Genomic DNA, 15,295 nt, shown 5'->3' with positions numbered 1-15,295 from the left:
ATGGTGTTCCTTTGACCTGTCCTAACAGATATGTGAGTTTGCTGACCTGAGGGAGATCTGTTCTATCATGTACTAAATATATGAACTGATCCCAAGAGGATTTCCAGTTTTGCTCCTCATTAAACTCCGGAAGCGTTATTTGTGGTAACACAGCTCTACTCTGCTGTGCCACAACATTGTGTTTCCGCGGCAGTCTCAGCTAATTTTGACTCTAATGTCTTTACTACAGTTAAGCATTCTTCTAATTTACCTTCAAACTTCATAATTTCTGACTCTAAGAGTTCCTTATTATCAGCCTTTACTATAGCTGCTTCTAAAGTTATATAACCTTCTTCGTATTTATTCCATCGGTCTTTCAGTATACTTAGGAGAATATTTAATTTCTCCCTGGACAGAGGTATTTCGTCCAACGATTGTTTGCAGTCATTTATGGCTCTAATTACCCATCCAGCTTTACTACTAGAAGATCTTTGCAACAAGAAAACAGACATGTTGACTGATTTCTGATTTAATAAGTAACTATGAGTTGCAACCACAAATTAACCCCAGCTTAGTAATTATCTGATTATTTTTAATTTTCAAGAGAGGAAGGATTAAGTCCACTATATCAAACCTATCTCCCTGGGTTATTAAACCTCTAGGGTTGTATGTATTCCCGCACTCACTTTCGAAATACTCATTATCCGGCTCAGCTAATTATTCCTTTAAGATTTTGAAGAGTGTAGGGATTAGGTCCGTAACTTCAGCCTTAACCCCCTGGGTTATTAAACCACTAGAGATATATTTCAATTTCCTATCTATCTATCTATTGCCAGACGCCTCAATCCCGTTTGGGGTGGCCACAAACAAATCGCCTCCAAGTCGCCCTGTCCCCCTCCATTTCACTCCCCTGCTCCCAACTCACACCCCCCTCTCTCATATACCTCTCCACCCCATCTCTCCATCTCATCCTCGGCCTCTCCCTCCCTCTTTCCCCCTCCACCTCACTCACATACACTCTCTTCGTCAGTCTTTGACCCTCCATCCTCTCCACATGGCCAAACCACCTCAGTGTGTTCCTCATAACGCTTCCTATCACATCCACATCAACACCACAACGCTCCTTTATATCCTCATTCGTCAGCCTGTCTCTCCATGTGACTCCACAGGCTCCTCTTAAATAACTCATTTCCACTGCTCTCACTCTTGACTTGTGTCCTTCCAACAACGTCCAAGCTTCACTTCCGTACGTTAGAGTTGGTATCACAATACTGTCATGTAGTAACTTTTTCACTTCCATGCTCACTTCCCTGTTTCTTATCACTGCTTTCAAAGAACCAGCAACCTTTCTTCCCTGCTGTACCCTTTCAAGCACTTCACCCTCCAAACCTCCATCCTTACTCATCACACTACCCAAGTACTTAAACGTACTCACATTTTCCAATTCCTCACCATCCAACCTCGCTGTACATTCACTGACTTCACCTCTCTCAAAGACCATCACTTTACTCTTCCCTACATTCACCTTTAGATTCCGTTTCTTGCACACTCTCTCAAACTCATCCACCAAGCCTTGCAGCTCCCCTTCGTCTTCACTCAACAACACGGTATCATCTGCAAACAACAGTACAGGGAGTTTCCAAACACTATCCTCTCTCACCAGGGCCACTCCAACATCCACTACCCTACCTTGTACCTCTTTTATTACCCCATCCATGTACAGATTGAACAGCCATGGAGACATGACACATCCCTGTTTCAACCCAACTTTCAAAGAGAAAAATTCACTTAGTTCACCATCCACACGCACTGCAGCCTTCGCACCATCGTACATACTCTTCACAGCATTCAACAACTTCCCATCTATTCCATATATTCTTAACACTTTCCATAATCCTAGTCTATCCACCCTGTCATATGCTTTCTCCAAATCCATGAAAGCCGCATACAACTTTCCCTTCTCTAGAAACTTTTCCACTAAAGATCTGAGAATGAATATCTGATCTACACAACCTCTTCCCTTCCTAAAGCCTCCCTGTTCTTCTCCAACTAATTTCTCTGTTCTTTCTCTAACCCTGTCAATAAGTATCCTACCATATACTTTTCCTATTATACTAAGAAGACAAATGCCTCTATGATTACCACACACTTCTTTTTCCCCTTTTCCTTTGTACAAGGGAATAATTATACCTGACTTCCAATCCTCCGGGACTCTACCTTCCTCCCAGGCCAATCTGCACATCTTCCACATCCATTCTACTACTATCTCTCCCCCATGCTTCAGCATTTCACCACACACTCCATCAATTCCTGGGGCTTTCCCTGATTTAACTTTCTTCATTGCTTCCACAACTTCTATCCTACTGATTTCTTCCTGTCTTCTCATCTCCCTCCTTCTTCCAGCCATTCCCCAGCCACTTACACTCGCATTACTTCCATCCTCCATGTTCAACAATTCCTTAAAGTGTTCTCTCCATCTACTCACTTTTTCTCCCTTCTCCACTAGTAATCTACCATTTTTATCTTTCACTCCCCTGCTAACTTCACAACCACCCTGTCTTACTCTTTTCACCTCTTTCCAGAACATTTTCTTACAGTCCCTCCATTTTACACTCAAATTCCTTCCAAATTCATCCACTCTCTTCTTACTCTTTCATACTAATCTTTTCACCTCTCTCTTTCTTTCTACATATAACTCTCTCTTCCGCCTCTCAACTTCTTCCACGCCCCTATTTCTCATCCATTCATTGTATGCTTTCTTCTTTTGTGCCACAGCCCGTTTCACCTCTTCAGTCCACCACGCTGTTCCTTGCACCCCCTCCGTCTTCTCTTCCTTCCACACACCACATCACATGCTGCACATATTTCTTCTGTAAATATTCTACACACACCTTCCACATCCCCCATCTGCTCCAACTCATATTTGCCCAATCGTTCCTCCACTTCTCTCTTATACTCTGCCTTTTTCTCATCCTCTTGTAACCTTTCCACTCTCCTTGCAACTACTCCTTCCTCTCGTCTTTCCCTTCTTCTATTCCTCCATCTTACTTGAACTTTAACTCTGGCCACCACCAAGTAGTGGTGGCCATCCATTTTCCCTGAACTCGGTATGTAAGTATTTCCACATCATCCACTGCAATCGAACGTGGTAGTAGGTTATGCCCAACGAAACAACCTTAAAACTGTTCAGTGCTTCGGCACACATCTGCTCTCCTCACTTGGCAGGGGCACCAAAAATGTCAGAAATATTTGACTTTGTATAAATCAGTATCCTCTGTCGGGGCACCAAGTTGTACGAAATTTCTAATATTTTTTAGTAAACAACTCGTAGGTCCATACTCGTCCCCAAGATTGTCCTTAAGTAATTTCAAACAAGTCTCATAGGGTTAGGTAAACCGTAATTTACATCTTAGCTCACTTGACTATTCCTCTTCTATCTCCTAGCTAATCCCCCCTTGAATTGGCCAATTCGTAAAGGTTACTTAGCTAGGGAGTGTCAGACAACAGATGACGACGAGCCTGCTTTTCTGTCTGCTGCTTGGGCAGTCAACCGTCCTTGAGGTGCCAATGTACAAACGTGCTTGGACCTGTCTAGGAGCAGAGTAAGCAAACTAGGCAAGCCTCTATCTATCTCATAGAATGGTAGAGGTGCCAACTATTAATTAATTACAATATTAAATACAGTTAACTTACATCATGATATATACAGGGCGAATCTAACTAATTAATCTTAGTTTTAATTAAACTAAAGCCAAACCAAATATTCCCTATAATTATATGAATATGTTAAATCCACATCTGCTTTTACATGAGGGTCTTTTCATATTCAGACACGTCATCTAACGTGCAGACTCGATCAGGTCAATGGAAATTCCCAAATAATTACATGTATTTACAATATAGTTGTCCACGTGGGTTAGATGCACTAGCATTTAATTTATCAATAATAAGAATTATTAAAGAGAACGTAATTTCTGGGTTGTAAAAACTGCTTGAATAGTTGTTAACGGTCTCAAGTTTTCCTCTGCACTCTAACCAGGGACGACTATTTTAAAAAAGTAGAGAGCGCAACTGCTCTGGGGAGAAATATTTTCCACATACTAACACACACACACACACACACACACACATATATATATATATATATATATATATATATATATATATATATATATATATATATATTGTTACATAGCCTGTGATTTCATCATCCTTTGTGTAATTCTAACGTACAGTGTGCTGCCTGTTTGATCACGAGCGTGTTCTGCCTCAGTTCCCCCCTTCTACCGTTATAGTAGAGTAAGTCGTCCTTTCTGTTGTTCAGAGCGGGATTCTCAACTCTTTGTCCCTATGGCTTCATTTGCGCGTCCTTCTTACAAGTTGTATCAAGCTCTGCTGGCCCCTATATAATGAGCTCAGTCTCTGCATCATTGCCACTTAGATCTGCTCCTCATTTTGTTCACATCTCTGTCCTCCCCTGTACAGTTATTTGTGAGTGCTCAGGAAGTCTCCAACCATCTAGCAGCTGTGTAATTTGAGTATGACTGTTGTTGCATTTTTTCTTGTGCTGTGTAGCGTAAGGTGTTAATTCTTTGGCCTAGTAAGTCTTTGTAATTTATTTGTTTTTATGTCAGTCATCATTAATAATATTTTGTATCTGTAATAATTTATCTTGCATTAACTGAGCATTACCCAGTGTATTTTCATTTTATCAGGGCTGACTTAGGTAAATTTACTCTTGTTAATTTCGTGTTAATAGAGGCTATTGCAGTTAATCATATATTTAACCCGTTTTTTGCCATTACATTATCCTTATGAGTCCTAAATGTTTTGTTGTTAGTTTGTGCATTAAACTTTAACTTGTAATTTTATCTAACTCTTTTGTTTTGAACCTGGAACTTTACGGGACAGTAGTGATTTTTAGTATTCTCACTTAAAGTGTACATTATCTTTCGCTGTTCCGTAACATAAATTTGGCGACCTCATATCAGGATATTCAGGATATTATCATAAGGATATTGCTTGATATTTTGTGACTGTTACTTATTCATGATGTCTACTATTACTACGCTTGATAAAGCCAAGGATTTTTTGTCAAATGTGCAAACAGTGTGTGATGTAGAAAACAGAACAAAGAATGAACTTAAGCTTGTAGCTCAACAATTGGGAATTGCTGTTCGCTCTCATCATTCTAAAGATCAAATTGTTGACATGATTAATGAAAGCTTGTTTAATGTAACTCCTCCAAATGAGCGAACGCAGATTGAATTAGCCAAGTTACAGCTTGCCCTGCAGGAGGCTCAGGCTAAGGAGGCGGAGTCTCGTGCTAAGGAGGCTGAATTTCAAGCAAGTGCTAAGGAGGCTGAATTTCAGGCACGTTCTAAGGAGGCTGAGGTACAAGTTGAAATTTCTAGGATTCAGGCAGACCATGAGTATCGCATGAAACAAGGTGGAACTGGATCATCTAGCTCTGATGATTTTGATGTGGCTAAAAATGTTAAACTTGTCCCTTCTTTTAATGAATCTGATTTAACAAAGTATTTTCAGTTGTTTGAGAGGGTAGCTTCAGGTTTTACTTGGCCCAAAAAGTATTGGCCAGTACTCCTTCAAACTGTTCTCACCGGTGAAGCTAAAGTAACTTATGCATCTTTGCCTCAGGATCAATCTGATAATTATGATGTAGTTAAGAGCTTGATTCTTAAGGCCTATGAGCTTGTTCCTGAAGCGTATAGAGTAAAATTTAGGACAACTTATAAGCAAGATAAGAATCCCATGTTGAGTATGCAAAAATCAAAGAAGATCTGTTAGAGCAGTGGTTAAATTCTAAGAATGTGGATTCTGATTTTGGTAAATTTAAATAGATGATTTTGCTGGAGGACGTCAAGAGGTGTATTAGTAAAGATGTAAGCCTATATCTTGATGCGAAAAGAATAGATAATTTGCCTGATGCTGCAGTTTTAGCTGATGAATATGTTCTCACTCACAAGAGATATTCTAAAGAAAAAGGGAAAGCTGAGAGTAAGTACGTTGCCTCTACTCAGAGTACAGGTAACAGGAAAGAGAACAAAGATGATGTTTCTCAGGAAGTAAATACCAGCTTCACCTCTAGACTTCAGAAAAGTAAATGTACTTATTTTAGTAAGCTTGGTCATACTACGGAGAAATGTTTCAGGAGACAGCGTGATGTGAACAAAAAGGAGTCTTTAAATATTCAGTCAATTGGTCTAGTGTCCACTCTTGGGAGTTCTCAGAATTCTTTAACTGAGTTAACTGAACCTGCTTTGAGGGGTAACTTAAATTCTCATGATGGAGCTCCTCTTTTGATCAGTAACGTGGGTGACACTCTCAAGAGTTCATGTGCTAATTTCCTGTCTGATGGTTTTGTCAGTCCTCTGGACAGTAATGACAGGAAATCAGTTCAAATATATCGTGATACAGGTGCTTGCCAATCCCTTATGCTGACCAGTGTTCTAGGCTCTAATGTTAATTCCTCTGATGAAACTGTAATCTTACAAGGTGTAGGGAATAATTTCTTCTCTCTCTCTCTGTGCAGAGTGAATTTAGAGTCTGGTTTTGTTAATGGTTCCGTTATGGTTGGGTTGGTTGAGACACTCCCAATATTGGTGGAAGTCAAGTGTGTCCAGCTCCTCAGTTGTCTAGTGAGCCAGTGGGTGCGTCCCAGGATTGTGGTGTCCCTGGTGTGTTCCCTGCATGTGCTGTCACTAGGGCTAAGTCTAAAGTTACTGGTGACTTAGAGGATAATGATGATGATGATGTTATCCTACCTGACACTTTTCTTGCTAATTTGGACCACTCACCAGATGAGGCAGTACCCCGTAGTGTTGATAATTTGTCTCGTCAAGAGTTGGTTGAGTTGCAGGTTGCTGACCCTGAGTTGAAAGGTCTAGCTAACTCTGCTTGCAGTGAGGAAGAGTCACCCGGTGCTTCTACTTTTTATTATGTAAAGTCAGGAGTACTTATGAGGAAGTGGAGACCCCCAACAGCATCAGCCGACTGTGAGTGGGAGGTTGTACATCAAGTTGTCATCCCTCATGTTTGTAGGCAGGATGTCATTAGAGTGGCTCATGATTCCAGTTTGGCAGGACACCTTGGAGTGAGGAAGACTGTGGCACGCATTTTGAAACACTTCTACTGGCCAGGTATCTTCAGGGATGTTTCCTGGTATTGTAAGTCTTGTCACACCTGTCAAGTTGTCGGGAAGTGTAATCAGACCGAAAAGGTTGCACCTCTAGTTCCCATTCCTCCTTTTGAGGCGCCTTTCACCCGTGTGTTGGTGGATATGAGCCCTCCTCCTAAGACTTCTTCAGGATTTTCTTATGTGTTGACCCTGATTGATATGGCTACTCGTTATCCTGAAGCCATTCCACTTAGAAATATCTCAGCAAAGAACGTGGTTAAGGAAATGCTGGGGTTCTTCACAAAGTTTGGTCTGCCCAAGGAGGTGCAGTCAGACTGGGGAAGTAATTTCATGTCAAATGTTTTCAAGCAGTCCCTAAAAGAGTTGGGCATCACCCAGATCACGTCTTCAGCTTACCATCCCCAGACCCAAGGAGCGTTGGAGAGATATCATCAAACACTCAAATCGATGCTCAAGAAATACTGTTTGGAACATCAGAAAGACTGGGGTAAAGGTCTTCCATTCGTTGTGTTTGCCGCAAGAGAATCTCCAAATGAATCACTTGGCTTCTCATCTTTTGAACTACTGTTTGGCCATGAAGTAAGAGGACCCCTTAAGCTACTCAAGGAATGCTGGCTGTCGGAGGAAGATGACATCAACCTGCTGGAGTATGTGATGAAGTTCAAAGAACGGCTGTCCACTGCTTTACAGCTGGCGAGAGAGAATTTAGGAGCTGCTCAGGAGAAGATGAAGACTTGGTATGATAAGAAGTCCAGGTTACGCCACTTTCAGCTAGGAGATCAGGTTTTGATTCTGCTACCAGTTCATGGGCAACCTCTTCAAGCCAAGTTTAGTGGTCCTTATTTCGTGGAAAAGAAACTCAGTGATGTCAACTATGTCATCGCCACACCGGATCGTAGAAAGAACAAGCAACTTTGTCACATCAACATGCTAAAGTTGTATAACAGGCGGGACGAAAATAATCCAGTCTGCACCGTAGCTGTTCCACCCGAGTCTGCAAGTGAAGCTCTCCCAGGTAGTATGAGCCTGAGTGATAGTTTGGGGAAGAATCCTGATATCATGAATGATCTCCAGACTAAGCTTTCTCATCTACCTCCCGAGGAAAGGCAGGAGTTTTCGGCATTACTGCAGGAGTACCCGCAAGTGTTCCGTGCTACTCCAGGAAGAACCACTGTGTTGATGCATGATGTCGATGTTGGAGACGCAAAGCCAATTAAACTGCCTCCTTACCGTGTGAACCCAGTGAAAGTTCCTCTCATCCAGAAGGAGCTTGGCTACCTGTTGGACCACAAGATGATTGAGTCCTGTCAGAGCGAGTGGAGTTCTCCTGTCACTCTAGTCCCTAAGCCAGGCGGGTCACAGCAGCTTTGCATCGACTACAGACGTGTTAATCAGATCACCAAAACAGACACTTACCCTCTCCCTCGTGTGGAAGATTGCATAGACAAGATCGGAAAGGCTAGGTACATAAGTAAGTTTGATTTGTTAAAGGGATACTGGCAAGTACCTATGACTGAACGTGCTAGGGAGATCTCATGTTTTGTAACACTAGGAAAGACTTTTGCATGTTCCGTAATGCCATATGGTATGAAGAATGCACCAGCCACATTTCAGAAGCTCATGAATGTTGTAACAGAGGGTTTGGCAGGGTGTGTTGTTTATATTGATGATGTATTAGTCTTCAGTGACAACTGGAAAAATCACCTATGCCATGTCAGTAAATTTCTTGAGCGTTTAGCTCAGGCTAATCTTGTAGCTAATTTATCAATGTGTGAGTTTGGTCAAGCTAAAGTTCAGTACCTTGGGTATGTAATTGGTGATGGACATGTTGCACCACCAGGAGCTAAGGTTCAGGTTATAAGTGATCTTCCAGACCTAAAAGTAGGAAAGAGCTACAAAGATTTTTGGGAATGGTAGGTTATTACAGATTTGTTCTTAACTTTTCAATTCTTGTATCACCACTTACAGACCTACTGAAAAAGGGAGTTAAATTTGTCTGGACCGATAACTGTGAATCCTCTTTCAACAAACTTAAAGCCATCCTATTAAGTCAGCCAGGGCTCGCTACTCCAAATTTTGCTAAACCTTTTAAGATGGCTGTTGATGCAAGTGATACAGGAGCTGGGGCTGTTTTGCTGCAAGAGGATGATCAGGGTATTGAACACCCTGTATCTTACTACAGTAAGAAGTTCACTCCACCTCAAAAGAACTACTCCACTATTGACAAAGAGCTTTTAGCCTTGATTTTGGGTTTACAGCATTTTTCATTTTATTTGTGTTCTGGTTTTGACCCCATAGTCATTTATACCGATCATAACCCACTGAAATTCCTTAGTAAGTTTAAAGATAAAAAACAGAGATTGACAAGATGGAGTCTACTTCTTCAGGAGTATTAATTAGACATACAACATGTCAAGGGGAAAGAAAATGTTATTGCAGATTGCTTATCTAGACTTTAGACAGATTGTTTTAGAGTGATAAGAAATTTCCTTTGTAAATTTCTTTTTCTTTGTGGGGAGGTGTTACATAGCCTGTGATTTCATCATCCTTTGTGTAATTCTAACGTAGTGTGCTGCCTGTTTGATCATGAGCGTGTTCTGCCTCAGTCCCCCCCTTCTACCGTTATAGTAGAGTAAGTCGTCCTTTCTGTTGTTCAGAGCGGGATTGTCAACTCTTTGTCCCCATGGCTTCATTTGCGCGTCCTTCTTACAAGTTGTATCAAGCTCTGCTGGCCCCTATATAATGAGCTCAGTCTCTGCATCATTGCCACTTAGATCTGCTCCTCATTTTGTTCACATCTCTGTCCTCCCCTGTACAGTTATTTGTGAGTGCTCAGGAAGTCTCCAACCATCTAGCAGCTGTGTAATTTGAGTATGACTGTTGTTGCATTTTTTCTTGTGCTGTGTAGCATAAGGTGTTAATTCTTTGGCCTAGTAAGTCTTTGTAATTTATTTGTTTTTATGTCAGTCATCATTAATAATATTTTGTATCTGTAATAATTTATCTTGCATTAACTGAGCATTACCCAGTGTATATTCATTTTATCAGGGCTGACTTAGGTAAATTTACTCTTGTTAATTTCGTGTTAATAGAGGCTATTGCAGTTAATCATATATTTAACCCGTTTTTTGCCATTACGTTATACTTATGAGTCCTGAATGTTTTGTTGTTAGTTTGTGCATTAAACTTTAACTTGTAATTTTATCTAACTCTTTTGTTTTGAACCTGGAACTTTACGGGACAGTAGTGATTTTTAGTATTCTCACGCGTAAAGTGTACATTATCTTTCGCTGTTCCGTAACAATATATATATATATCCTCTTATCTCACCAGCCGTTTGTTTGTCCACTACAGGACCAGCCTATCCCGACTGAAATGGGGATGATACAGCCAATGTATCTCTACCAAGTGGCTTAGGCTGTCTAGTAGAGATTATATGTAGGGTAAGGAGTGCTTGTAAGTGTAATTGTAGTGTTGTAGTGGCTTTGGATGTGTGTGTATTCTGTGAACCAAGTGTAATCGGCCCGCACAAGCCGACTGGGTGCAAGCATACTTTATAGTATGCGACACTGATTCAACCACAGCACCCTTTGTGTTCGCCAATGCAATACGTGACCTGAAGAACGCTCCCAAAGTTTGTTACCCTGGCAGGGCGCGAACCCTCGTTCTTCAGTGTACAAAAACGCACACTTTACTACAGAGGCTTCATACATATATATATATATATATATATATATATATATATATATATATATATATATATATATATATATATATATATATATATATATATATATATATATATATATATATATATATATATATATATATATATATATATATATATATATAGATAGATAGATAAATAGATTTAGATATTCTTTTTTTATGTACTGTACTCTGGGCATAGGCTTCACAGCCTGCTCCCAAGGCCCAGTAGTCCTCCTACATATCATACACCTCTACATGTCACAACTTCGGCGCTAACACCCATCGTCCATATTGAATGCATGCTTGGGCTGTCTCATACAGGACTTGTTTACTGGTATTAGCGGGGGTATTTTTACGGCATGTCGGCGGATCTTCTGGTAGATCGGTAAAGTCTGCTTTACATGAAATCAAATCCTTCAACTGTTCCCTGCCCCAGCGGGGATTTGAACCTGGGTCCGGTAGAACTGCAGGCCACCTCTCTACTGATTGAGCCACCGCCTCCCCAATATATATATATATATATATATATATATATATATATATATATATTTAAATATATATATATATGTATATATATATATATATATATATATATATATATATATATATATATATATATATATATATATATATATATATATATTTATATACCTAGGCTGCTTTCCCCAAAGAAAGGGAGGTAGCCGAGACAGGACGATACACTCTTAATTTACTCATCCACGCACAAATATTTATTCACATCTTAGCCCCAAGAGGAGAAGAGACAGATCCTCAATGCAGAACACCTCACGAGGGTCAACTGCACTGTGCAACCAGTGACATCTGCAGCAGGGCCTGACAGCAGAGCTGGTTTACCCCTGCCACATCATAATGGAACCATCCCTTTACCTGCACCTGAACTGATTAAAAGCTGATCAAACCTAATGTGGGAGAATATCTCCTCAGGGCCGTGTCACCGTTTTTTCATTAACAATTTCTCTCCAATCATTCTTATCATGCCCAGCCACTCCTTGCTCAACAAGCATACCTCTCACATCAAACGCTCTCCTCGCACTGTCTGTCCATCCTATTCGTGGTCTTCCTCTCAGCATTACCCCTCTCACATCCTATCTTTTTTTTTTCGATAATGAATGGAAGAAGGAAAAACAAAGGAAAATAAAATAAGTCCATGTGCCTAAAGGCATCTTCCATTCATAAAATATTGATAACAACTGGATTTGAATTGAAATGGATTAAATGTTTGTGGGAAACAACTCTCAGGTAGTGAATTTCAGAGAGTAGTGGTTCCGGGGATAAACGAATTTTGATAAGCAGAGGTGCTGCATTGCGGGGGAGAGAGTGTGAGTTCATGGGCACTCCCAGCTGCCCGAGTATTTCGGGAGAAAATGTGAAGAGGAGGCACAACTGAAGCAAGTTCGTCACAGCACTTACGGTAAAAATATCGATAAAATAATGCTAAAGAAGCAACATCTCTACGTACTGATAATGGAGGAAGGTCTTGCGTAATGGCGGGATTATTGATTAATGGCTTTATTTTGAATTTTGTCCAATGCCTCAATGCAACCATTCCACATCCACTCCACAGTGGTGAACAGTATTCGATCTGAGAACGCACATGACTTTTGTATATTGTGGCCATCTGCTTGTCAGTGAAGAACTCACGAACTCTGTACATAAGTCCCAATTTTTGGGGAAGCATTTTTAGCAAGGGATTTAACATAAGCTGTCAAGCTTAGGTTGGGGTTTAGAATAACTCCTAGGATATCAACTGTAGTGGATATGGGAATATTGACATCATTTAAAATTATGTGAGAGTCTGAGGGATTCATTCTGTTTGAGAAATTAATGTATTTAGTGTTCTGAGCATTAAATGAGACCAGATTTTTTTGGCCCCATTGATTAAATTTTGAAAGGTCCTGGTTCAGAGAAATTGCTGTGTTTATTTGGGAATTTATAATATCAAATTGTGTAAAGGAGGTACTAAATGTGAAAGAACTATGAAGGGTCGAGTCATCGGCATAAGAGTGTATTGGGTTGTGAGAGACAGATAGGAGGTCATTTATATGAATGAGAAAGAGGGTTGGCGCCAAAATGATCCCTGAGGTACGCCAGCATTTATGGAATGAAACTGGGAATAAATACCATCTACCATGACCCGCATTTTTCTATTATGAAGATAAGAAGAAATTAGAGGAACCAGTGATGTAAGGCCAGAGTGTGACATCTTACACAATAAGGCCCGGTGCCATACTCTGTCAAATGCTTTCGATATATCAAGTGCTACTGTGTGTGTTTCACCGTGTTGGTCTAATGTTTTGTTAATCTGATGGGAAAGAAGGCAAAGAATGTCTACAGTTGAACGTTCTTGTCTAAATCCACACTGCCGGTCATTGATTAATTAATTGATTTCTAGATGTTTGACTATGTGTTTGTTAATTGTCTCAAAAACTAGCGGGAATTCGACTATTGATCACCTACACACAATTAATAAGCTAATTGAGAAAACAGTAGAATATAATAAACCTCTGTGCTTAGGTTTTTTTGATTACGAAAAGGGGTTTGACTCAGTGGAACACATAGTATTTTTCAGAATGCTAGACTGGGAGAACAAAGGACCAAACGTAGATGGAGAAAAGCTAAGACATTCAAGATCTGCAGATGACATTGTCCTAATCTCAGAAACAGTAGAGACATTGCAAGAAATGTTAAATTACCTGAACAGAGAGTCTCAAAGTAGGGCAAATGATGAACCGGAGTAATACCAAAGTATTGTTTAATCCACGCACACCAAAGTGAGTCATCAGAATAAATGAAGAAATTCTTGAAGAAGTCGAGGTTTACAATTACTTAGAACAAATACTAAAATTAACAAGAGACCATGATTGCCAAATAAAAAGACGCATTACAATTGGATGGGAAGCTTTTGGCAAACATAGAGACATTTTGAAAAGTATCTTCTCAATATGTATGAAACGAAAAGTATACAACGATTGTATAATTCCAGCTATGACGTACGGTTTTGAGACCTGAAAACTAATATAATCTATAGAAAATAAAATGATCCGCTCACATAGATCAATGGAAAAGTCAGTGTTGGGAATATCTTTAAGAGACATGAAAACGAGAGCTTGGATGAGAGAGTAGACTAAACTGAAAGATAATATAGAAATTATAAAAGAACAGAAATGGAGGAGGGTAGGCCATGTAGCAAGAATAAAGGACAATCGATGGAGCAAGAGGCTGACTGACCGGACACCAAGAGACTAAGCGTAACAGAATAAGTCCAGACAGGAGGAGGGGAAAGGAGATTGAGATATTTGCAAGGAAAATGCTGCGAACATTGGGTCAGTCAAGGAATTCGTGGAGAAGGTTGATGGAGGCCATTGTTCAGCAGTGGATGTGGATTTGTAATAGCTGATAATGAAGATAATGGTATATATATATATATATATATATATATATATATATATATATATATATATATATATATATATATATATATAATATTATATGTAACCACACACACACACACACACACACACACACATATATATATATATATATATATATATATATATATATATATATATATATATATATATATATATATATATATATATATATATATATATATATATATACACACTAACACTCCTTCATGTAAGCCTCGTGCAGCTGCAACACTCAAGCTTCTGTTTCTTATCAAGGCCTTCATTGCACCAGCTACTTTTCTTCCTTGTGTCACTCTACTTTCAACTCCTTTTGCACATTTTCCTCTCTTTCCTATCATTGTACCCAGGTATTTGAACTCTCTCACCAATTCCAGTCTCTCTCCATTCACTGTTACATTGCACTAGGAGTCACCTTCTCTCTCAATAACCATCACTTTACTCTTTTCTGCATTTACTTTCAAGGCTTGACGCTTACAGACATCAACAAAAATCTGCACTAGCCTACCAAGTTCTCGTCCGGTACTTGAAAGCAGTACTGCATCATCAGCATACAACAAATTTGAGATATTCCATCCATCACCATTTATTACCAATGCCATCCCTCTCTCTATTACTCGTGTTTTCACTTCTCTCATAACCCCATCCCTATATACATTGAACAACCATGGGGACATCACACAACCTTGTCGCACGCCCACACTGATTGTGAACCATTCACTTAGACGCCCATTAACCCTGACACATGCTTCAATACCATCATAAAAACTCTTGACGGCACCTAACAGCTTACCCTCTACACCGTTAATGCGCAAAACTTTCCACAATCCTTCTCTGTCCACTTTGCCATAATATGCTTTTTCCAGATCCATGAATGCCATAAACACCTTATGGTCCTTCCCACAAGCCTTTTCTACTATCTGTCTCACTGCAAGTATTTGGTCCACACATCCTCTGCCACTCATAAAAAGCCACCCTGTTCATCACACTAGGGCTT

Source organism: Coenobita brevimanus, chromosome 18, assembly GCF_032717465.1.
Source record: "Coenobita brevimanus isolate Jiangsu-jjx chromosome 18, ASM3271746v2, whole genome shotgun sequence".
NCBI lineage: Eukaryota > Metazoa > Arthropoda > Malacostraca > Decapoda > Coenobitidae > Coenobita > Coenobita brevimanus.
This window is presented reverse-complemented; position numbering follows the sequence as displayed.